Source organism: Lissotriton vulgaris, chromosome 8 (genome assembly GCF_964263255.1).
Source record: "Lissotriton vulgaris chromosome 8, aLisVul1.2, whole genome shotgun sequence".
Taxonomy (NCBI): domain Eukaryota; kingdom Metazoa; phylum Chordata; class Amphibia; order Caudata; family Salamandridae; genus Lissotriton; species Lissotriton vulgaris.
The window spans coordinates 1,205,531,915-1,205,557,875 of NC_141696.1; positions in this window are offsets into that span (position 1 = coordinate 1,205,531,915).

Consider the following 25,961-nt stretch of genomic DNA (forward strand, 5'->3'; position numbering starts at 1 on the left):
CACATCATCTCCATGTGTTTGCTATTGTTTAGGTAGACAGGAAGGCACTTGGGAAGGAGATGAGGAACCAGTTGCTAAACCTGTTTTTGGGGACATGTAGCACCCCTTAGTAGCTACACCTCTGGGTTCAGCTAGGGAGCTCTATTTGTCAAGAGAGTGTTCCTGCCATGTTGGATGTAGGCAGAATGATACATCCTGGGTAGATAGCCAGATGCCATACTTCAGAGAAAGTAGACATCAGAAGGGAAGGCATCTGGTAGCCCTTTGGCTACCAACTGCCATTCTACTGAGTGCATTTTCTGAGCATAAAAAGGGCACTTCTGGAACCCACAACCCAGATATCGACGGGAGTGGTTGAAAGACTGAAGAAGGACTGCACTGCTGCACCAAAATCCCGCTGAAGAGAGGCTGCACAAACATGGACTGCACCAGCTGTCAACAAGTGCCTGCTTTACCCTGCTTGTGGAGTTGTTGTTTACCAAGCCCTGCTGAAGTAAGAGACTCAAAGAGTCCTTTGGCTGACCTTTGGGTTTACAGCACAGAGCCTCATCAACTGAAGAAGCCTGTTGGACCAAGTTGGTTGATCTGTTTGCCACCACTCGCTGCCATTCAGCACCAGAGACCAGGACTGAAATTTTCAAAGTTGCACTAAGTCTGCTGACCCAGAAGAGTTGTCAGAGTGCAGATTGGTCATTTAGAAGAGCAGTTACTGTCCAAGGAAGGATATTGCTGTAACCATGTTACGGGGAACTGGTAGGACGAATCACTGACAGAATTTCGACTTCAAAAATATCGACCTACAAGAATATCGAGTCAACAATATCGAGGGCAAAAATATCGACATCCTATCTACAACATGGTAAGTACAAAAATGTCGAAAAAAAAATATCGATGTTAAAAATATCGATGTTAAATATATCGTTTTTTTTTTTAATATATAAATGTAAAATTAAATCTATAAGACTAATAAATAAAAGAAACATATTTAAAAGTATCTAATAATATTTAAAAGTAATAAATAATACATATATTAAGAATACATTAATTAAATATATACAGTAAATATGTAATATATATACATTGAACAATAAGTATTAATAATTATTTTACGAATTTATAAATTCATGAAATATATTGTAATTTACTAACACATTTACAAACATAAAAAAGTAACATAAATAAAATGTAAGTAATATAAAAAATAAAATAAATATTTGATATATTAACAATTAATTAAATAAAACGTTGCATAGCGTAAGGGTAAACATTTCTATTCCTACTCCAGAGAGTACAACAGTAGGGAAAACAGACCCTGAACTCAAAAAAAAACCCTTTACCCAAGAACTGAAAACTGACCCTGAACCCAAAAAATACCCCCTTACCCAAAAACTGAAAACTGACCCTGAACCCTAAAAATACCCATTTACCCACGAACTGAAAACTGACACTGAACCAAAAAATACCCCCATACCCAAAAACTGAAAACTGACCCTGAACCCTAAAAATACCACTTTACCCAAGAACTGAAAACTGACCCTGAACCCAAAAAATACCCCTTTACCCACGAACTGAAAACTGACACTGAACCAAAAAATACCCCCTTACCCATAAACTGAAAACTGACGTCGAACCCTAAAAATACCCCTTTACCCATAAACTGAAAACTGACCCTGAACCCTAAAAATACCCCTTTACCCAAGAACTGAAAACTGACCCTGAACCCAAAAAATACCCCTTTCCCACGAACTGAAAACTGACACTGAACCAAAAAATACCCCCTTACCCATAAACTGAAAACTGACCCTGAACACTAAAAATACCCCTTTACCCATAAACAGAAAACTGACCCTGAAACCAAAAAATACCCCTTTACCCAAGAACTGAAAACTGACCCTGAACCAAAAAATACCCCCTTACCCAAAAACTGAAAACTGACCCTAAACACTAAAAATACTCCTTTACCCAAAATGAATGATTATTATTTAATTAGCAATTAATTAATAATAAACAATAACATATAAAGTAAATATATTATCACATTAGCTGTAATTATTATAATTTAATAATTAATATTTATTTTCCCAATTAATTAATTAACAGTAATTAAAAATTATATATCAATAAATAACTCTAATTAATGTAACTTATTAATATTATTTAATTACCAATTAATTAATAATGTTAAATATGTACAAAATAATAATAATTAATTAACTAATTAATAATAATTATTTTCCAATAAATTAAATATAAATTTATAAAAACATATATTAATTAATTAATTATTATTAATATACTCCCCACCCCATTCCCCTATAAACCCACATCCCGCTACAGAAAATATATATCAATTAATCAATTAATTTTTTTCCCAATTAATCAATATTAATTAGCAATTAATTATAATTATTAATGAATCCTACTAATTATTAATCAACTTACCATAATTAAATTACTTCCCACCCTATTCCCCTATAAACCCACAACCCGCTACAGAACATATATATCAATTAATAAATTAATTAAAATTATTTTCCTATTATTTTCACATAATTACCAATTAATTATAATTTATTAATAAATCCTACTAATTACTAAACAATTTACCATAATTAAATTACTTCCCACCCTATTCCCCTATAAACCCACAACCCGCTCCGGTACAAAAACATAAAAGTTACTTATAAAATTATTTATTATTAAATAAAATTTAAACACATATAATAGTAATTATTTTAAATAGTTAAATTAAACATATAACACATACATAATAAAAAACTATACAATAATACAAATATCGATATTAGTGTCATCGAAATTAGTAACATCGATATATATGCTATCGATATTACTTACTTCGATATTACTTACATCGATATTAAGTATTTCGATATTACTTACCTTGGGTCGATATTCTGTCCTACGATATTCTTGCCTTCGATATTATGCACCTTCGATATTTCAGACTCGATATTATGGTAGGTCGATATTTACAACTCGATATTTTGACTGTGTACCGGTAGGACTTTAGAATGGGACTTCCACTGGGGATTCAGAGGTCTTTGAGAGACGTCGATCCCTGAGGCCAGGACCATTTTACTAAGCTTGTGAACAGAAAAGCAGCTATACGAAGACTACATTCAACCTCATTGCATCCACAGCTTCCTTGAGCATCTTCAGTATCTTGTATGACCTTTCATCAGGAACTTTCATCAGGACAACTTCCATAGAAACCTGTAACATGAGGATAAATGTACCTGGAACTGACTGAAAACTTCTTCTCCCTCCAAGGTAACTGTTTCTGAGAACATTGCTGGTCCCCTTGATTTGCTTCCTGTAGGAGTTGGTCACCTAAAGTAACTGATAGTAACTGCATTGACACTTACCAAAGTTTTTCTTGATAAGGTTTCCAAGTGTCAAATGTAATGAATTCTCCCATGCTTGTTCATGGTTAAATAAAATGTGCATATTTAATATACCTTGTAAAGTCTAAATCCCCAGAACTGTCGGTTCATCTTTTTTTATTATCTTGTCTAAACATATACATATTTACAGCCTATTTCTATGAATTGGAGTCATATTTCTTGAGTGTCTTGTGTATTTCCTCTTCCATTGTTTTGGTGCTGTTTAAAAGCTTTACACTTGATCCTTTATGTAAGCCTGACTGCTCAGAGCCACCCTTACCCGGCGTAAAGCTTTGGGTTTGACAAACAAAACCTACTGGTCCTAACCGGGTTAACAAGTGTATGAGACAGTGAGATGACGTAAATACTTTGTATAATACACCACATTCCCTCACAGGGGGAACACTTTATCCACATCAACTGAAATGCTGGAGGGGGCAGAACTGATGGCACTGAGCATTTGCATAGGAGGTGAATAAGTCCACCTGAGCGAACATGTCCTGGGCTACCTCTGGTAGAAGACCCCAGTCATTATCGGCAGGATAACACCAGCTCAGGCTTTCTGCTCTGACATTCAGAAACACTGTCAGGTCATTAACAGTGAGTCACATCCCTTGGAGGTGCACCCATGACTACAGTGTCAACATTTTAAGGCAAAGGAGGTGAGACCCTACTACCCCTTTCTTGTTGTCATATAACTTCGCAGTTGTCTTGTCCATCAAGATGTGGATGCACTGATCTACAATGAAGGGAAGGAAGGACTAGAGCTCCAGTCAAATTCCATGCAGTTCTAACACGTTGATATGAAGAACCTGGTCTTCCAGAGACTGGAGGCCCCTGATCCTCCAGATGAGCTCTCCAACCCAGGATGGAGGCATACGTCACCATCGTAGTCACAGGTAAAAGGGGAGTGAAGATCATTATGTGTGTCAGGTTCTCCTTAGTCCGCTACCAAGGCCCTCCGGCCACATCCCCAAGAGAAGATCACTCTGGAGTTTAAAAGGTCTACCCCACACTTTAGCCACTGCAAGCATATGCACCACTGCAGGTTCCTAAATTTGCCAACTTGTTATATGTGACCAGGAGAATAAAGCAAGCGAGTAGACCCACGCATCATAAGACTCTCAGAACTGGAACTCTTGCACCTGGTTGGAAGAATGCAATCATCTCCTGGATGTCTCTGACTCACGGTGGAGGAGGAAAGATGTGGAGAAGGATGGTGTCCAGTGCATACGACTGAACTGGAGTTGTTGGGAGGGCCATAGGTGAGATTTGGGCCTGTCGATCAAAAAGCCCAGGTCGAATAGCAGAGACCCCGCCGGCTGCAGATGATGCTACACTATCTCCAGCGAGTTGGCTTTGCTGAGCCGGGCATGCAGGTACAGAAAAACTGTGCACCCCACCGTTAGTGATAGGAGGTAACCATTCCCATCACCTTTGTGAACAGTCCAGGTACCAATGTCAAACAAAAAGAGCAGTGCTGTAAATTGGTAGCATGTGGAACCCACCACAAATCGCAGGTACCTCGGATGGGACGGCAGGAAAGGAATGTGGATCCTGGCTACAATTGCAGAAGAAGCTGATCTAGGGTCAGCATCTTGAAAGGAATGTGGAACCAAGCTAACATTATTTTTGGGCACCAGGAGGTAACATACTCAGCAACCTTAGCCTATTTTCTTCTCTGATACTACCTCCACCACCCCTTTCTGAAGGAGAGTTGCCACATCTTTCTGCAAAATAGTCAAAGGATCAGGTGGTGGGGAAAAGGGATGAGGTGAAATGGAAAATGGAGCCTGAAGAAAGGGAAGAGAGTACCTCATTTTTGTTATTTAAAGGACGCACTGGTCGGAAATATTAGCTTTCAAGGTCTGACAAAAATGGAACATCTGCCCTCCTACAGATTTTGTGTGACGTTGGACAGAGAAATGATGCCTGCTTCCTGGTAGGTGCAGTGTGAGGAGGAGGATAAGGAGGAGGAATAAGGTTGCAAAGCAAACCAATGGCCTTGTCTTCTAGGTCAGCGCCTGTATTGACAAATAGGGGGTGGGAGCCTGATGCTGGTGTGGCTAGTACTGTCTGGAACAAAAGGAAGAACCTCTCCCAAAGTCGCTAAAACAGAAAAAGGAGGGGAAGTCTTTGGATGATGGGGAAAGCTGAAGGCCCAGTGCAGAGGGCTTCAAAGTCTTAAATCATTCCAGCAACAAATCCTCTTTATTGCAGACGAGGCGTACCTCAGGAGAGGTAAAGTCCATCAGATTGGATCGGACGTCTGAGGAGAAGTTGGAGTTTTTGAGCTTAGCATGGGTAGAAATAAAGGTCCCCATGGCTTGGGCAAAGGAGTTAGCTGAATCAAGCCCTGGTTTAATGATATGTAGAGAAGCATCCTGACTGTCTGTGATGACCTCCTGAAAATGCTCTTTCATGTCTGCGAGGATGTGTGGTGACATCATTTGGGCCATGTATGATAAGGCATGGGAATAATGGGCGAGAAGGTACAGGGCACCACCAAAATAATGTTTGACACCCCATCATACCTATCTAGTGGAAACTCCCTGCTTCTGGAGTACGATTAATACATGCCCCTTGTGCAATACATCTACTTCGGCACACTTTAGAATGCAAACCATCTTCTAGAAAGGGGCCTTTCGTCTCTTCATAGCTTTGTGAAGGAGTTGTTGACCAATATGCAGTGTTCTGCTGGGTCAACCCCACACATTACACAGCGACTCTCAGGGTCAATGCAAATGGGCGAGGAGCAAAGACATCCTCTCTAACCCTAGAATATGTCTTTGAATCTTCCAGAGAGCTTAGGACCAGATGTATGACCCCCCAATTAGCGAGTCGCAAATTGGTCGCATTTGCGACTCTCAATTTGCAACTTGCTAATTGGAATGCACAACTGTGTCTCAGACACTGTTTGCGATTCCTAATGGGGTTGCAAATTGCATGCCTCCTTAATATTAATGAGGGAGGCACAATTTGCGACCCCTTCAGGAATGGCTAGCATTCAAAGGGATGGTGGCCCGCTGGGGTCAGCAGACCACCATATCTGTGACCGTTTTTTTAATAAAGCATTTTTTTTTAATGCAGACCGTTTTCCTTAAAGGAAAACGGGATGCATTTAAAAAGAAAAATGAAACTTTTCAGTTCCATTTTTTTTAAAGGCAGTGGTCTCTGTGACCACTGCCTGCTCCTAAAAAATAATTTCCCACATACTCAGAAAGGGGAAGGGGACCCTCAAAGGTCAGGGTCAGAATGTGTGATGCATCCAGGACCTACATCTGAAACTAGTTACACTATTCTACTTCAGAAGCCCTACACTAACCACTGACGAAATATTCAGATAGTGTGTAATCTTTCAAAAAAGAGGCTTCTTACCTGCTGTAAGGATCTAAAAACAAAGTCATCTAGCATTATGGCAATTTTAGATTCAAATATGTATTTTCTGTCTGTTATCGTATTGACTGGATCTGAGCAGTTTGACTCAATGAGCAGCCAGATGTTACAATCGTGAGGGACATTGGTACAGGATGCACTGCCTGTCAACATCACCACCAGATCACAGTGCAATAAAACTAGAGACTGAAGTAGAAATTACATTGTAAAGAGAAATCAGAACAAGAGAAAGCAGGGACTAACTCACTAATTTACAAAAGGACTGAAAATGAATGAAGCTGAGGTAGAGTGTAGTGATGGCTACTACTCAGGGGCAGAGTGCACATGCCCTCCTATGCAAAGTGGTGTACATGCCCCAGTACAATGAAAACACTTAAATGACAATACATTAAAATAAGACTACATTGGGATGGTGAATAAACATCAGCCATGCCATGACAGGAAGAATGTGCGCCCTTGTCTGAAACCAATTAGCCAAACAGGAGTGGACATGAGCTACTTCATCTCAATCTCCCCTGTAGAAGCATGAAGTACATCCCAACTGTTATTTCCAAGTGCTATCACACTCACATGCTTGTTTATTACAGAGGAGTATTGGGTCATCTGTTATCACTGACAAACATACAACCCCAGTATTAAGCTGAGAAACAATAGGTCAATCCTTTCTGTCTCATCCCTCTATTCTTCCATTCTACAAAGCTGAATAGAGGGGTTTGCTCTGCTGTGGATAGCAAAACAAGTGCTACATAATCTCTGACTTTCAAGGCTTCCTTGTTGATCATGGACAAGAATTAATCTTCAGCAAGATCATGGGCATTTTTGACAAAAAGCTTACCTTATGTCCGCACTTGTATAAGATGCATGTCTGTTGAGAGATTGAAAATGAACAAACACAACTTTATCATATATGTAAATATTGCAGTCAACGTAGCATGCTCTTGCTCATCTGATACTGCTCCCTGACATGGGAAAGTTACTCAACTACAATGTTCTAACCCAAAGTTTTATACCATTGGTGTGTGCAACCATATGATATTCATTCATCAGGAATGTATTTATAAAGTTTAAATCATGGAATTATGTCACTATGATAATTACAGATATAAGTAACTTTTTTTCCAAACCCAGGCAAAACTGATTTACAGAAGTGCTTTTCAATTTCTGACACTGGATATCTTGGGCTTGATTCACAAAGGTAAACTTACACTTTTGTGAGCAGTCCTATCTTTTTATGGTCAGAGACTCCGCAGTCGTAAAGATACTACTTGTAAAATACATTTGGGAAAGGCAAATAATCGCAAAAGTACACAAAAGTGTAGGTTTCCCTTTGTGAATCAGGCCCAAATCAGGGAAAAAGATATTAAATAGATCATACATGTTAAATAAGAATTCAGGGTACAGGAATATATTTTAAAAATTCACCAAAGGCAATATTCAATTTTTCTTTTTTCTTTCAAAAAAATCCCATTTGGGATTTGACATAATATTTTAAGCAAAACAGCCAAAATATGCAAGGGACTTTGGTGTGGGTATTGGTGTAGTGTAGTAGTGTTTTAGGGTTTAGGGTAGTATAGTGGTGGGAGTAGTGTGGGTAGTGTTGTAGTGTGGTAGTGTTTTTGGGTTAGGGGTAATGTAGGGGTGGGAGTAGTGTGGGTAGTGTTGTAGTGTAGTAGTGTAGTAGTGTTTTAGGGTTTAGGGTAGTGTAGGGGTGGGAGTAGTGTGGGTAGTGTTGTAGTGTGGTAATGTTTTTGGGTTAGGGGTACTTTAGGGGTGGGAGTAGTGTGTTGTGTAGGTGTAGGGATGTCACTTACCTTGCAAACTTTTACTAAGAGTATTGCTTTACCACGCATGCCTTTGCGTTGTGTTGGCATGATTGGTAAAAGCATACTCATGGTAATAGTATGCGATGTAATGGCATGCAATATCATTGACATTGCGTAGTAATACCCCCGTTGTAATGGCACGTGTGGTATTACTATGCAATGTAATGACATACATCCCAATACACAGGGGGAGACCAAACCAAATACTAAGAAAGTGTAATGTGAACTGTGACCAAAGTTGGGACTCGGACCAGGAGACTCCGAAGAGTTGGGGACACAAGGAACCTCCCAGGGTAAGTACCCAGGAACCCCACGGAGGCTGTGTGCAGAGTGGAAACACAGCTAAGTACTCAATAGAAGTCAACGGGAAAATCGCGGATCCAGTTTTGAAGAAGAGGGACCCTTCCCAGTGGACCCTGAAGAAACCCTGTGGAAGACAGAACGTTGGAGAGACACCTCACCCGTGGCTACCCCAGGAATCAGGGTACTGCCATGCTTAGGTGCGAAGTGATATCGGAAACCACCGTGGACTACAATGGAGGACTTCAGTAAAGATGCTGCTGGCCAAGACTGCACAAGAGTCTGGTGGATTCCAAGGGTGGATTCTTGAAGTGAAGAACCTGCAAGCAGAGGTGACAGAGTTTATGCTACTCGGAGGTGGCCAGGAGGCACAGAAGAGCAATGACCACCGATGATAGAAGTTGCATTATAGATGACAGTGACCTTGTTGTTGAAACTGTGAGGACCATGCGACGCTGAGGAGGACCAAGAGCCATTAATGAGCCGCCCAATGCTGGAAATCGAGAACCAGGGGGCCGGTGGGAACACCAGCAAGCTTTGGCCACAGCAACAGGCGTGGAGAACGATGAAGGAGCAACATAGGGACCAGTAAGGTCCCAGGGACTCACCAAGGGCAGGAGAGTCAGAACACGCCCGAGCCAGCGGGGGACCCCACTGAAGTAGCAGAAGACCCTAGAGAAGACTCACAGGCCAAAGACACAGGAGTCACAGGAGGACCTCAAGCAAGCCACCAAAGATGAAGGCCCCCGGTGCAAAGGATGCAGTGAGGATGAAGATTTTGGCAGGAAGAGATGCTGGAGGCTGGAGATTTTTGTTGCACGAAGATCTCTGTAGTGCAGAGCGAAGAAACCTTGGCTACAGCAAGTGGACATGGTGCACAGGGGTTCAGTCACAGCAGTTTCGACAAGGGATACTGGCTTCAAATTGCAGAGAGTACAGGTCAGGCCTCGATGGAGTTGCAGAACCTCCACCTGTGTTGCTGAGCCTTTCAAAGTCCATGGGACGTCAAAAGCAGAAGACCGGTCAGCTTCTTTGGTTGCCATCACAGATCTGGGTTGAATCCATCATCACCCCTCTTGAGATCCAGCCTTATGCAAGACCTGGCTTGGCACTTTGGGCTCGGCTGTTCTCATGAGGAACAGGGTCAAGATTGATTTGCATATGGATGGATCTGCACTGGGGTGGCGAAGTGAGCTAAAGAATACTGATGGATTCAACCCAGATCTGTGACTGAGAGTAAGTGTCAGAAAAGTTTCAGCACGTCATCCATCATCTACGTGTGTTCGTATTGTTTGCCCGAAATTGGTAGGATATGTCCAGACGTGGGTCCCTTGCTCACTTTGGAACTGGATTCAAGCTAGCCTGGCTGATGAGGGGTGTGTAGGAGGCTGGCTTGCTATATGGTGCATACGTAGTCAAGTGTAGCACCCTGCACCAATCCAGAAAACCCTTATGGTGTTTTTAGTGGTTTAGACAACCTTAGCACGCTCTTTAAGTAGTAGCTGTGAAGAGCAGCCTTCAGGCTTAGTCTAGGAGGAATGTAAGGCAGCTTGTTTCACCAGTATCTAATCTTCGAGTGCAGATTAAGTGAGAAAGAACCACACAGTATAGTTATAAAAATAGTTATTTATCACAGAGCCTCATTATCTCAATGCAGTATCTCCTACCCGGAGATATAATTACAATACTTTGCTAACACGTCAGGTAAGTAGCACGAAAACACAGTGGTCTCCCAGGGGAGACCAAAGCATTTACAAAAATAGTGAATATGACTAGCAACCGAAGTCATGAGCTTCCCAGAACACTTAGAAGTGCTGAGGGACCAAGGAACCATCCAAGGTAAGGACCCTGGAACCACGTAGGCTGTGTGCTAAATTAATGCGCGACTGCGTGCTCAAGGAAATTCAATGGGGTGGTATCGTTTGCAGTTCCTATAAAAAAGGACCCAACCCAGAGGACTTGGGAGACACCCAGTAGAAGATGGATCGTTTGAGTGCCACCCCACCCCTGGATATCCAGAAGACCAGGTTACCGGCCCCAGGGAACCCCCATAGACCCCAAAGGAGAACTTTAAGTAGATGTTGCTGATGAAGAAGCTGGAAGAGTCCATTGGAATCCAAGGGTGGATTCAAGAAGAAGAGTACCTGTAAGCATAGGGGACAAAGTCTAGGTCACTCAGGAGTGACCAGTTGGCACGGAAGTCAAGTGCCCACCAATGTCGACTGTTACAGGAGGAATGATGGTGTCCTTGTCTCTCCAGCTACGTAGACCAGGTGATGCTGAGGGCCTCCAGGAATGGCATACGAGCTGTCCCACGTCAGATGTCACCAGCCAGGGGGTCGGTGTCTGGTGGGTGCACCACCAGGCCTTGGCAATGGCAACACAAGTAAGAAGACAAAAAGGTACAGGGTCGGGACCAGCAAGGTCCAAGAGAATCACCACATTCAAGTAAGTCTGGATAGGCCACAAGCAAGCAGGGAAGACTACTGGAATCAAAGAAAACCCTTGTCAGGGCCCAAAGATCTCTGGAGACGAGAGTTGCCCACCTTAGCAATGGGCAGCCAACGCAGTGCACAGGGACTTTTTCCGGCAGTGCAGATGAGGGATCCTGGCCCCAGACTCGGTCTGAAGACAGTATAGTACTCGAACAAGTTGCAGAATGGTCTCCTGTGTTGCTGAACCTGTTGGCATCTGTAGGAGCCCAGGATCAGCAAATCGGTTAGCTATGTTGCGGTGCCTGCGAATGCAGGAGAGTGACTTCTTCACTCCACTCCAATGGAGGTTCCTTCGGGTGTCTTTAGATGTCCACAGGCCTTGGATGGAACCTGTATGGATCACAGACACTGACAGTGTTACAAGCTCGAAGAACAAAGAGATCAGGAGCAGTTGGAGTCTTCCTGGTTGTAGTCTCGGTTCCAGTGCCAAGTCCAATGCGGTGAGTCTGACTTAGTCAGTATGACACGGTCAGAATGTCCAGACGGTTAAAGAGGACGCGGAGTTACTTCTGAATCGAATCCCACCGCAAATCTAGGCACCCTCAGGGAAGACCTTGATTACCCTAAGGAAAGGGTTGGGATGATTCAGATGGTCCTTCCCAGAGGATGGGCTGGACAATGGGGAGGATACTCTCACGTCCTTTGGCCAGTTTCACGCCGGGGGGCAAGCCAACGGCTCCCTGAACTGTTTTGAGCTGGAGTATGAAAGGAGGGCACCAAATGTGCCCCTCAAACAGTCCGAGTGGCGCTGGCAAACGCCCCACCCTGGCCCAATACACTAAACCCTGTCTGGAAGGTGGTCAGACCTCCCTGTGACAGGATATCTATTGTTCTGCCTTCCCCTGCTCGAGCTCGGCTCAACAGCAGGAGGCAGAATCATGCCTCAGGTCTGCACAGCCCTAGCTTGCTGTTTAGTCCTGGAAAACTGGTACCTGGAGCACTGAGGGTCTCCCGAAGAAGATTTACAGTGCATGGAATCATACCTCCCACACTGTTTACGGTGTGGAGGTATGATTACAACATGTTTGATGCCAAACATGACTGGATTTGTTAACGCCAGTTGAGAGAAGGTCGTTGTGTCATGACGCGTGGCCACTCTATATATCGTAATGGCTGATGCACTGACAACCCACAAAAATGGACTTCAAAGGTTGCAGGGGTGTCCCGCTCATTCCGGGGCACACTCACACTTAGAACCAAGTACCCTGCCTTTGGGACTGAAAGGCCTGCTGGAGGGGTAACTTGGAGGTTTAACTTGCAGTGTTGTTAGATATAAGGAGACTTACATCTAACAACACTGCATCTAACAACATACCTCTTTCCCTCCTTTCCTGTGGTGTCCCTCAGGGCTCGGCTCTATCCCCCCTTCTTTTTAATTTATACATGCAACCACTCATGGTTTCTCTCCGTCACTCCCCTGCCACTATCTATAATTATGCAGACGATCTGCAATTGATCTTTCCTTTGGATACCTCACCCTCTTCCCGCACTAATTTCCAAACCACAATGTTATACATCTCTGACTGGATGGCTCACAGCCAGCTCAAGCTGAATCCGTCTAAGACGGAACTTGTTCTGGTGGGTGGCCCGACCAACCCTTGGGATGATAATTACTGGCCCCCCTCTCTTGGCATCCCCCCTCGCCCGGTCAGCTCTGTGAAAAGCCTTGGAGTGGTCATCTCTGAGGATCTATCTATGAAATCGCAGATCTCGGCTGTAACATCTTCCTGCTTCTTTCAGCTGCGCAGGATCCGTAAGATCTGCCAATTTCTTACCAGAGAGGCACTCATATTAGTCATCCTGGCTTTGGTCATCTCCAGGGTTGACTTTGCAAACATCTTATATGTGGGGATTCCTGCCTACCAGCTCCAAAGACTCCAGCTAATCCAGAACCAGGCCGCTCTCTTGGTGTTCCATCAACCCAAACACCAGCATGTTTCCCCTCTCTTGAGGAGCCTTCACTGGCTCCCAGTGGCCAAACGGTGTTCCTTCAAACTCGGATGCACCATTTTCAAATCCCTTCATAACCGTGCACCTGTGTTCATCTCCTCCAAGTTAAAGCGGTATCTCCCAACCCGCAATCTCCGATCCTCTGCTGACAATCTTCTGTGCATTCCATCCTACCGCCGCAAGAAACATGGCGGCCTGCGCTTCTCTTTTCTAGGTCCTTCCTTTTGGAATTCTCTCCCTTCCTCCTTCCGTCACTGCCCCTCATATGAGCTGTTCCGAAAGACATTAAAAACTTATCTCTTCAAAACTGCCTTTGAGTAAAACCACCTGCCCTGGTCCGCTATGTCTGTTATGAGCGCCAAGAAACCGTTTCGGTGTACGTGCGCGGTATAAGCTTTTTAACATAACATAACATGAGACATATCTTTCATGCAGTTTTTACATCGCAACATCCTTTACAACGCATACATTTACATGTACAACACATTTTTTTAAACTACATTTACAACGCATTCCATTACATCACATTATACATTTACATGTACAACACATTTTTTTTAACCTACATTTACAACGCATTCCATTACATCGCATTATACCTTTACAACGCATACCATTACATTGCATTTAAGGTAAATGTTGGATAGTGTTGGGGTACAAATTGCTATTCTAACTCAAGAGGGTGCAACAGTAGGGTAAGTGTTGGATAGTGTAGGGGTAAACATTACTACTATAACTCCAGGGGGTGCAACAGTAGGGTAAGTGTTGCATAATGCAGGGTTACTATGGGTTGTAATAGTATGCGTTGTAATGACATGCGATGTAAAGCCTGCATTGTAATGACATGCGTTGTAGTGTCATGCATTGTAGTAACTTGCAATGTAATGGATGAGTTGTAGTGACATGCGTTTTAAAGGATGTTGTGATGTAAGGAGTGTGTTGTAAATGTAGTGCGATGTAATGTCTGTTTTGTAAATGTTGTTTCCCACTTACACATGATGCAAAGGTAGGCATGTAGTCAGAGTTTGGAGGGTCCCCTATGGGTGGCATAGCATATGCTGCAGCTCTTGGGGGACCACTTGTGTACCTAGGCCCTGGGTACCTTAGTACCATATACTAGGGGACTTACTAGGGTACACCAGCAGCCAATTAGGAATGGAACAAGGTACTCACCATAGCCAATTTAGGGAGAAAGCACACTGACTGGCGTCCTGATTAGCAGGATACCAGTCACACAAGCCAGAAAAACAGTATGACACCAACAGAAAAGTGGGGGTAACCATGAAAACAGATCCTACTTTCCAACAGGTGTTACCCTGAAACCAGTCCTAGGATGCTAAGTTTCCAGTCCAGAGAGGACCTGGCTTGAAAGTGTTTGCTGGACTATTCTCATGAAGAACAAGTTCAAGACTGATTTGCATATGGCTGGGTCAGAACTGGGGTGGCAATGTGAGCTATAGAATCATGATGGATTTAACCTAGATCTGTGAATGAAGATGAGTGTCTGAAAGGTTTCAGTGCTTCGTCCATCATCTCCTTGTGTTTGCTTTGTTCACCCTAATTTGGCAGGGTATACCCAAATGTGGGTCCCTTGCTCACTTTGCTACTGGATTTAAGCTAGCCTGGCTGATGAGGGGTTTTACCCTGAAACCGGTCCCAGGATGCCTGTTTCCAGTGTAAGGAAGACCTGGTTGGCAGTTTGGGATGGACTGGTCCCATGAGGAACAGAGTCAATACTGATTTGCATATGGTTGAGTCTGAATTGGGATGGCGACGTCAGCTAAAGAATGATGGATTCAACACAGATCTGTGACTGGGGGTGAGTGTCTGAAAGATTTCAGTGCTCTGCACATCATCTCCATGTGTTTGCTATTGTTTAGGTAGACAGGAAGGCACTTGGGAAGGAGATGAGGAACCAGTTGCTAAACCTGTTTTTGGGGACATGTAGCACCCCTTAGTAGCTACACCTCTGGGTTCAGCTAGGGAGCTCTATTTGTCAAGAGAGGGTTCCTGCCATGTTGGATGTAGGCAGAATGATACATCCTGGGTAGATAGCCAGATGCCATACTTCAGAGAAAGTAGACATCAGAAGGGAAGGCATCTGGTAGCCCTTTGGCTACCAACTGCCATCCTACTGAGTGCATTTTCTGAGCATAAAAAGGGCACTTCTGGAACCCACAACCCAGATATCAACTGGAGTGGCTGAAAGACTAAAGAAGGACTGCACTGCTGCACCAAAATCCCGTGGAAGAGAGGCTGCATGAACATGGACTGCACCAGCTGTCAACAAGTGCCTGCTTTACCCTGCTTGTGGAGTTGTTGTTTACCAAGCCCTGCTGAACTAAGAGACTCAAAGAGTCCATTGGCTGACCTTTGGGTTTACAGCACAGAGCCTCATCAACTGAAGAAGCCTGTTGGACCAAGTTGGTTGATCTGTTTGCCACCACTCGCTGCCATTCAGCACCAGAGACCAGGACTGAAATGTTCAAAGTTGCACTAAGTCTGCTGACCCAGAAGAGTTGTCAGAGTGCAGATTGGTCATTTAGAAGAGCAGTTACTGTCCAAGGAAGGATACTGCTGTAACCATGTTACCGGGAACTGGTGGGACTTTAGAATGGGACTTCCACTGGGGATTCAGAGGTCTTTGAGAGACGTCGATCCCTGAGGCCAGGACAATTTTACTAAGCTTGTGAACAGAAAATCAGCTATAAGAAGACTGTATTCAACCTCATTGCATCCACAGCTTCCTTGAGCATCTTCAGCATCTTGTATGACCTTTCATCAGGACCTTTCATCAGGACAACTTCCATAGAAGCCTGTAACATGAGGATAAATGTACCTGGAACTGACTGAAAACTTCTTCTCCCTCCAAGGTAACTGTTTCTGAGAACATTGCTGGTCCCCTTGATTTGCTTCCTGTAGGAGTTGGTCACCTAAAGTAACTGATAGTAACTGCATTGACACTTACCAAAGTTTTTCTTGATAAGGTTTCCAAGTGTCAAATTTATTGAATTCTCCCATGCTTGTTCATGGTTAAATAAAATGTGCATATTTAATATACCTTGTAAAGTCTATATCCCCAGAACTATCGGTTCATCTTTTTTTATTATCTTGTCTAAAAATATACATATTACAGCCTATTTCAATGAATTGGAGTCATATTTCTTGAGTGTTTTGTGTATTTCCTCTTCCATTGTTTTGGTGCTGTTTAAATGCTTTACACTTGATCCTTTATGTAAGCCTGACTGCTCAGAGCCACCCCTACCCGGCGTAAAGTGTTGGGTTTGACAAACAAAACCTACTGTTAACAACCGGGTTAACAAGTGTATGAGACAGTGAGATGACACAAATACTTTGTATAATACACAACATTCCCTCACAGGGGGAACACGTTATCCACATCAACTGAAATGCTGGAGGGGGCAGAACTGATGGCACTGAGCATTTGCAGAGGAGGTGAATAAGTCCACCTGAGCCAACATGTCCTGGGCTAACTCTGGTAGAAAACCCCAGTCATTATCGGCAGGATAACGCCAGCTCAGGCTTTCTGCTCTGACATTCAGAAACCCTGTCAGGTCATTAAAGGTGAGTCACATCCCTTGGAGGTGCACCCAAGACCACAGTGTCAACATTTTAAGGCGAAGTAGGTGAGACCCCACTACCCCTTTCTTGTTGTCATATAACTTCGCAGTTGTCTTGTCCATCAAGATGTGGATGCACTGATCTACAACGAAGGGTAGGAAGGACTAGAGCTCCAGTCGAATTCCATGCAGTTCTAACACGTTGATATGAAGAACCTGGTCTTCCAGAGACTGGAGGCCCCTGATCCTCCAGATTAGCTCTCCAACCCAGGATGGAGAAGAATAATAATTCTTTATTTGATTTAAAACAAATCATAAAAGGGTGGACTTACCACCATGCAAGAGATATTTACATCATAAAAACAACACAGAATAAATTTTGAGTCGAGTTGAAAATTAATAACATGCTCTGAAAAAGTAGCAGAAAAAAAAAAAAGGTCTAAGAAGAGAAAAAAAAGTATAAAAGAATAATGGTTATTCAAACAAGAGGCTCGTTATCATTAACTCGTGCTGCGTAAAAGCAACCATTGGAAAGAAGGGAGGAAGAGTCTGTGGTCTGCCAAAGCCTGACCTATTGTCCAGGAACCTCTTCAGATGGTGCCCTTTTTTTCCAGCTCTATGGCGGCAAGGTTCAAAAATTTTAAGGTTTTGCATGATAGTTCTATCCAAGAACCGCTTAGGCATCTTATCACCGCCGCCCTGCAAGTTCTCACCTGGGCTTCTCTTAAGGGAGATCGAAGGAGCGATTTTCTTAGATTTTGGAGTGCCGGGCATATACATATGAGGTGCAGTAAAGACTCTGCACCGTTGCCGCATAGGCGGCAATCGGGAGTTGCCCACTGCCGTTGCCATTTGGGAGTGAGGTCTTTGGACGAGAAGCAGCCCAACCTTAGAAGGCTTAGTTTCCTTTTATAGTGGTCCCTAAAGCATTCTGTCAAATAATCCTGTGGTTTTAGGTGGGTATATGACGGCAAGACGATCCAGGCATGGCTTTTGCCAGCCACTGCTGCTTTGTCCATGAATAGTGATGATTGTTTGACTGCTTTCTTGGTTAGCAGTTTGAAGGCAGAATATGTCATGGGCAGACGCCAAGATTCATCTAGTTTTAATGCCTCCAGCGCTTGCCTCAAGATCTTGTATATTGAGTCTGGCTGCCCGGCCTGTTTTTCAACTTCTAACCAGCAAAGGTGGGCCAGGGATTCCTCTTCTGCCTCCCTCATGCGCCAATAATATTTAACGAGTGCTCCTTGTCTTGCTGGGAGCTGGTTAGTGAGACCGTACTCCAAACGAATTTGGGCTTGCGAGATGTGTCTCGGAATTGAAAAAAGAGTTTTGAACAGCCTAGATTGGGCGAGATTTAACGCTGTAGCGTCCCGGGTTGCCAGTAGTTCGGAACCGTATATCAATGATGGCAAAAATTTGGCAGTTACGATGTTGAGAATGTGGCCGGTAGAATGACCTTTTAATTGCTTTTGGACTATTTTAAAGGCAAATTGGAGCTGCTTTGCTTTGGTTTCCCCCTGGTCTTGGTGCAGTTTAAACTTTAATCGGTGGTCTAGTAAGATTCCCAGGTATTTATAATGATTTACCTGGATTAGAGGGGTAGAATTAATCCTCCAGACAAAATTATTATTATTTTTTTTTCCTCTGGCCGCAGAAGCATATGATGTTGGTTTTTTTTAGGTTTATAGTTACTTGTGCGTTCACAAGGTACTGCGACAGTTTTGAGATCGAACGTTGTAAACCGATGGGGGTTTTTGAAAGGAGAACAATGTCGTCAGCGTATTGGAGACTTGTTATAGGCGAGTGGGCCAATTTTGGTGGATCTCCCGGGATGGTGCTTATGACACTTTCTAGGTCCGCAGTGTAGATATTAAAGAGGCTTGGGGCCAGAACACAGCCTTGCTTTAAACCGTTAGTTGTGTGGAATTTCCTGGTCAGGCGTCGACCGTCTCCTTTTTTCACTTGGACCCAAGTATCTGTGTAGAGCTCAGTAATTGCTCCTAGCAACTTTGGCGGCACGCCCCAGGCTTTCATTTTTGCCCAAAGACTTGATCTAGGCACTTTATCGAAAGCCGCTTTTAGGTCCAGAAAACAAGTATACAGCGGGGTGGAGTTATGGATAGCTTTGTTAACAAGGAGGGTTAACGCGGATAGATTGGTCAAGGTGCCCAGGCCTGGCCGAAAGCCTGTTTGTGTCCGGGGAATGATCCCAGTACTGCTCACCCAGGATTCCAGTTCTACCAACAAGTTGGAAGCATAGATCTTAGCCTCCACGTCAATTAAGGCAATAAGCCTATAGTTGTTGGGGTCTGACCTGGGCCCAGATTTGTAGATTGGATGCAGAATACTGCCTCTCCATGATTCGGGGATGTTCCCGGTCTGTAGGCTCTGACCAAACAAAGGTGTTAGTTGACTGGCCCAAAACGATGGGTCTTTCTTAAATAAGGCGTTGGGAAGTCCGTTTGGACCGGGCGCTCCATCTGCTCTCAGTGATTTTATGGTGTTTGAGACCTGCTTTAATGAGAACAATTCAGTGTCTCCTGTAGCCTTTAGTATCTGTGAATTCCCAGTGAATTTTGGAACTGGCATTATACTCGGGCTGGACCGAGAAAGCTCCACAAGATGCTCGATGTTATTGTCCTTACATGACTTGTACGAGGAGTTATATAATTGGTCGATGTGACTACTCCAGAGATTGTCAGTCATGTCTGAGTTAAACTGGCGGTGTTTGCCATTTAGCATGAAGTTTATTTTTGCCCAAAAATCTTTAGAGTTCTGCAATTTACTTGCGTGAAGTATGGAACATGCTAGTTTTTCCCTGTGCATTCGCTTTGCCAAATTGGTCTCTCTTTTTAGTTCTTTTTTTAGAGATTCGATTGTGTTCAGCACGGGTTGTGAGAGCTGGGGATCTTTTTTGCGTTCGGCCCGGAGGAAAGCATTTATTTGCCTTTTTAGTTGACGCAGTTTCGGTGTGTACCATTCCCCACCTCCCTTTCTTATGGGTTTGCCTCCTCTGTTGTTGGATTGGTGTTTTTTATTGATCTCTGTTACAAAGTTTTCCCACGTTTTGACTGTGTCGCTCGATGTTTCTGATAGTAGGAACAGATCGTGGCATGATGCCATTAAGGTAGAGAGATTTCCTTCGTTCCAGTTTAACCGTTTTAAATTGAAAATTTGTGTGTGCAAGGTCAATGGCGCCGCCTTATCTGACTTTGTGGGTTGAATGGTCAGGGTGAAGGTCTGAGGAAAATGATCGCTTTCTACGCGTTCCTGGATCCGGAAGTCACTTATGTCATGGAATAGGTCGGGGTCAGCCAGAGTATAATCTAAGGTAGAACCTGACTTCTTAGAGACCCTCGTTAGGGCGGCTGGTCTGTCCAGATGGCCTCTCCCATTTAGGGTGTACAGGTGGAGAGCTTCCAATTCAGAGGCACATTTCCTTCCCAATGCACTTTGTCTGCATTGATTGCCCTGCCGTGGCTCAATATGAGCGGGGAGGGTTCCCTCCTGTCCGCGAGTTAGGTTCAGATTGAAATCTCCCGTTATAATCATGTTTTCGCTTGGGTAGGTTGATTTCAATATCTTAATTGTAGTCACTAGTTGTTTTATCCTTTTTCCTTTGTGTTTTCCGCTAGGGTGCAAGTAGAGGTTCACGATCAGGAGTCCCAAGTTGGGGGAAACTTCCACTTTGATGCATTGCATCCATGTTGAATCTAAGTCGATACAAGTTGGTGACCATGTGAAGTCAGTTGATATAAAAATGGATAGACCCCCTTTGGCCCTTCCGGGACGTCCCTCCTTCTGGGCTGGGACAAGGAATTCTTTGTATCCTACTAAAGGCGAGTTTTTAGTCTGCCATGTTTCTTGGAACAGTAGTATTTTAAATTGAGTTATGAACTTAATGAAGTCGTCTTCCTCCATCTTTGTGTTCAAGCCATTGATGTTCCATGAGCAGATCTTGCAACCCTGCTTTTCCCGCATCGTTGATCTACTAACAGTTCAAGCTACGTTCCTATGGGCTTGAGCCCGAATAGCGTGATGAGGTCTTTCGGGCGTATCTGCCTCTTGGTGAGCGAAAGTGATTGTAAATTGCCTAAGTCGCTGCACTTCCGCTTTGGTGCTGCTTCTTGAATCTGGCCCTTTGGCATTTTTTAAAAGGCTTGTTTTTGTGATTTGTTTCCGCAGCGGGCTGGGATAGCGTGGAGGCTCCACTTTTTTTAGTTCAATACCCCATGCGGCGAAAACCTCCCTGTGAGAGAGGATTTGATCTGTGATGGTATGATTAGTCCAAGTTGTTATCGTCGAGTCTGAGCCTGATTGCAGAGGGTTTGGTTTGAACTCTATTGATTCGAGGTCGCTTGATTTTAAGTGACGTAGGCCTGGAATTTCTTCTAGAAGTCTTAAAATGGCCCCTCTATTCAGGATATCATAGAGCCCTCTTGAACAATATTGTGGAATAAACTCGATTTTGTTACTTGGAGTGGGCCGCTTTTGAATTTTTGGTCGAGTGCTCGCGTCATTAGATGGGAGGGCCGTTCCTGCCTGGTCGACCACTAGCTCTAGTGTATGTGAGTTTTCCTTATGTACGCTGTTGGCGGGGTCTTGTCCATTGGGGACTGGAACGTGAAATTCGCCACCCTGTGTGTCACGTGGGTCACGTGCGTTGACTCCCTTAATCTTTGCGGCTTTGACTGAAATAACTTGGCTGTTGATGTCTGGGGCTTGGCTAGTTATATTCTTGTCGCTTAATTCCGTCCTTTGATCAATGTTTATGTTGGTTCCAGGCTCTTGAGGTGGTTCCTTGCTATCTGGTTTTTGTCCCACCGGTTTAAAGATGCTGTACACTTTTAATGCGTTCTGATTTGTCACTGTGTGACCTGTTGCTCCTTTTGAGGTTGAGGGTGCCTTGATGGGAAAGGAATCCCTTGACATGGTCCTTTGCTCTAGCATTGATTTGGTTTCGGGTGGGACGCACTCGAAATGCTGTTCGACTTCCTTGGTCACGGAGTTGTTGATGGAGTTTCCCGGAGAGGTTTGAGCGGCCCTTCGGTTGTGTGCTTTTGCCTTTCTGGCTTTCCTTAGTCGCTTCCGTTCTCTCTTTGTAAGCGTTGGAGCCTGTTTGATGTGATTAGCGGTTATCGAGACGTTGGGAGATGGCTCCTGAATTAACTCGGCTGCCTCTATGCGGTTTACCAGGTTGTTGTCGTCTGGGCTTGCTGGCGACCTGTTTTCCCTTACTGGGGGGGATTGTAGAAGATCCTGCGATTCGAGGCTCTCCTCACCCCTGCCAGCAATGGTCAGCCTCGTCAGCCTACCGTGATCCTCGTTTGACTTCTGGTTGCCGGTTAAATCACTTGATGTTGTGGTTGTCTCCGTAGGGGCGTCTTTTGACGAATCCTTAACAGCCCCCAGTATTTGGGACATCAGACTTGGAACTGTAGCCAATTTGTCTATTATGTTGGAGCAGTGACAAGTGTAGAACGTCTGATCTTTATTCAATTGAACCTTGGTAATCATGGTGTTTAATTCTTGAAGGTTTGCTTCGATCCCCTGGACGTGAGACGCCAGGAGGTGGAGGAGGTCGACTTGAGTGTCCAGTTTGTCCGCGTGGTAGGACATGGCGATTCCTATGGTTTCCATTGTCTTTAGTAATTGCGGCCAAATGGAAACCAGTTGACTGTTCACTGGCGATTCCCCCTGAGAGTGTCTATAAATGGAGATCGGAGATATAGCAGAGTAGACTAAGTGGTTTGGTTGGATGGGATGCTCACACGGTTGGTCGCACCCTTATCTCTTGTCGGTGCTCTCTTCCATCCCTGGACCTTGGTAGTGTAGAGCTGATGACTTGCGTGGGCTTCGTTCGAGTTTTTCGGTCTCAAGTGCTGTTAAATTTGGTTGCTGTAGCTTCAAAGTCGGACTATCTTTGATAGCGTCTGTGTCTTCGGTGACTTGTCCGATGGAAAGAGGGCGCAGCTTTTTTTTCAAGCATAACATTGGGTGACTGGACATTGGACTGCAAGAGATTGCCTGAGGCGTTGGGCACGGATTTTCAACGCGGGGATACACCTGAAACTGCAGAGGGGGTTCCTCAGTTTTGGTTGTGGACGTGTTCTGAATTGGATGTACGTTCTGCAAACTCGGCTCTTGAAAGACCGAGTCATCAGCTGCGTCCGGGGCCCAATGTACTAGGGCGCGCACCGGTAGTATGTTTGACATTTGTGGTGACTGAATGGGTGATTCCCCCTTGGCTTGCTTTAAGTCCTTAGCTAATTGTTTGATTTTTAAATCGTTTAGCCAAAGAGGGCCGAGCCCCTTGCGCCCAGAATTCGTTCTTGACCTTACGGTCTGGGCTTTGCTGGGTTCGCTGTGGCACCTTGGCCGGTATAGTGGTGATACGGACCGTTTGTCTTTCTTATTTATGCCCTCCATGTGAGTGTTGTAGTGTAAGCTGCTACATTTGGGGCCGGAGTCTTGTGGTGGCGGTACCTTCCCGCTCCCACCCCCGGTAGAAAGTCTTTGACAGACTTTGAGGAAGTCAGTGATCAGGGCTCTTTTGCTTGCTTTTAAATGCGGGGCCTGTTCACTGTGTGCCGGGAGTGATGTTGCATCTCTCAAATTAATTCCTTCGTTATTCACAGCAGGGCTGCTGGTTATACTGTCCTTGTCCTTATTGGCTCCTTCGTCCAAGCTTAGTAGACCAAGAATATCAGATTGATGTTGCGTGCCCTGGGGGTTTTTTACAAGGTCCGCGGAGTCTGTTGCGGGGGCTGTTGTGATAGATCCTTGAGCTTCCTGGGCTGTCTTTGCGGGACTCTTGCCCCTGCCCATGGCTGCCCCTTCGATTTCCTCCTCCATCTCTTCCGCCACCCCGTTGGTGGTCATACATGGGGGACCCCCCTTAGCTTTCTTTGTCTTCCCCTGTGATGGGAATGCTTCCGCATCCTCGCCTCGTAGTCTCCCCGACCTCATACTGCTGCGTAGGGGGGTGTACAAATTGGCCCTTTGGTTGGCGCTTTGGTTGACAAGGAGGTTGACAGGGAGGAGGGAAGTATGCAGGATGGAGGCTTACGTCACCATCGCAGTCACAGGTAAAAGGGGAGTGAAGATCATTATGTGTGTCAGGTTCTCCTTAGTCTGCTACCAAGGCCCTTCGGTCACATCCCCAAGAGAAGATCACTCTGGAGTTTAAAAGGTCTACCCCTCACTTTAGCCACTGCAAGCATATGCACCACTGCAGGTTCCTAAATTTGCCAACTTGTTATATGTGACCAGGAGAATAAAGCAAGCGAGTAGACCCACGCATCATAAGAATCTCAGAACTGGAACTCTTGCACCTGGTTGGAAGAACGCAATCATCTCCTGGATGTCTCTGACTCACGGTGGAGGAGGAAAGATGTGGAGAAGGATGGTGTCCAGTGCATACTACTGAAATGGAGTTGTTGGGAGGGCCATAGGTGAGATTTGGGCCTGTCGATCAAAAAGCCCAGGTCGAATAGCAGAGATCCTGCCGGCTGCAGATGATGCTACACTATCTCCAGCGAGTTGGCTTTGCTGAGCCAGGCATGCAGGTACAGAAAAACTGTGCACCCCACCATTAGTGATAGGACGTAACCATTCCCATCACCTTTGTGAACAGTCCAGGTACCAATGAGCAGCGCTGCAAATTGGTAGCATGTGGAACCCACCACAAATCGCAGGTACCTCGGATGGGACGGCAGGAAAGGAATGTGGATCCTGGCTACAATTGCAGAAGAAGCTGATCTAGGGTCAGCATCTTGAAAGGAATGTGGATCCAAACTACAATTCTTTTTGGGCACCAGGAGGTAACATACTCAGCAACCTTAGCCTATTTTCTTCTCTGATACTACCTCCACCACCCCTTTCTGAAGGAGAGTTGCCACATCTTGCTGCAAAATAGTCAAAAGATCAGGTGGTGGGGAGAAGGGATGAGGTGAAATGGAAAATGGAGCCTGAAGAAAGGGAAGAGAGTACCCCATTTTTGTTATTTAAAGGACGCACTGGTCGGAAATATTAGCCTTCAAGGTCAAACAAAAATGGAACATCTGCCCTCCTACAGATTTTGTGTGACGTTGGAGAGAGAAATTATGCCTGCTTCCTGGTAGGCGCAGTGTGAGGAGGAGGATAAGGAGGAGGAATAAGGTTGCAAAGCGAACCAATGGCCTTGTCTTCTAGGTCAGCGCCTGTATTGACAAATAGGGGGTGGGAGCCTGATGCTGGTGTGGCTAGTACTGTCTGAAACAAAAGGAAGAACCTCTCCCAAAGTCACTAAAACAGCAAAAGGAGGGGAAGTCTTTGGATGATGGTTAAAGCTGAAGGCCCAGTGCAGAGGGCTTCAAAGTCTTAAATCATTCCAGCAACAAATCCTCTTTATTGCAGACGAGGCGTACCTCAGGAGAGGTAAAGTCCATCAGATTGGATCGGACGTCTGGGGAGAAGTTGGAGTTTTTGAGCTAAGCATGGGTAGAAATAAAGGTCCCCATGGCTTGGGCAAAGGAGTTAGCTGAATCAAGCCCTGGTTTAATGATATGTAGAGAAGCATCCTGACTGTCTGTGATGACCTCCTGAAAATGCTCTTTCATGTCTGCGAGGATTTTTGGTGACATCATTTGGGCCATGTCTGATAAGGCATGGGAATAATGGGCGAGAAGGTACAGGGCACCACCAAAATAATGTTTGACACCCCATCATACCTATCTAGTGGAAACTCCCTGCTTCTGGAGTACCATTAATACATGCCCCTTGTGCAATACTTCTACTTCTGCACACTTTAGAATGCAAACCATCTTCTAGAAAGGGGCCTTTCGTCTCTTCATAGCTTTGTGAAGGAGTTGTTGACCAATGTGCAGTGTTCTGCTGGGTCAACCCCACACATTACACAGCGACTCTCAGGGTCAATGCAAATGGACGAGGAGGAAAGACATCCTCTCTTCCCCTAGAATATGTCTTTGAATCTTCCAGAGAGCTTAGGACCAGATGTATGACCCGCCA